Raw genomic sequence first — 536 nt, forward strand, 5'->3', positions numbered from 1 at the left:
GGCAGCCAATGGCACTTGCAATATTCTCTTCCAACACTATAACTCAAATGCATCAATTCTTCTATGGTCTTCCGTATTCACTGTTCAGCTTCCGCGTGCATATGAGGTTATTGAAAATACCATGGCTTGGGTCAGGCACACCTTAGTCCTCAAGCTGACATCTTTGCTATTCAACACTTTTAAAAGGTCTCATGCAGCAGATTTACTTAATGCAATATGTCGTCTGATCTCTTGACTGCTGCTTCCATGAGTGTCGATAGTTGATCCAAGAAGAATGAAGTCCATGACATCTTTAATCTTTTCTCTATTTATAAGAACGTTGTTTATTGGCCCAGTGGTAAGGATTTTTGTTCTCTTTACATTGAGATGCAATCCATACTGAAGGCTGTGCTCTTTGATCTTCATCAGGAAGTATTTTAAGTCCTCTTCACTTTTGGCAAGCAAGGTTATATCATCTGCATATTACAAGTTGTTAATGAGTCTTCCTCCAATCCTGATGCCATGTCTTTCTACATATAGCCCAGCTTCTCAGATTA

General features: G+C 39.4%; 1 protein-coding gene across 2 annotated transcripts in view; it reads left to right on the forward strand.

Annotated features, from left to right (window-relative positions):
- The window catches only part of DYNC2H1 (dynein, cytoplasmic 2, heavy chain 1), a 369,106-nt gene that overhangs the window by 365,395 nt on the left and 3,175 nt on the right, over positions 1 to 536 (forward strand). The window lies entirely within an intron of this gene.

This window comes from Chrysochloris asiatica, unplaced genomic scaffold, assembly GCF_000296735.1.
Source record: "Chrysochloris asiatica unplaced genomic scaffold, ChrAsi1.0 scaffold00008, whole genome shotgun sequence".
Taxonomy (NCBI): domain Eukaryota; kingdom Metazoa; phylum Chordata; class Mammalia; order Afrosoricida; family Chrysochloridae; genus Chrysochloris; species Chrysochloris asiatica.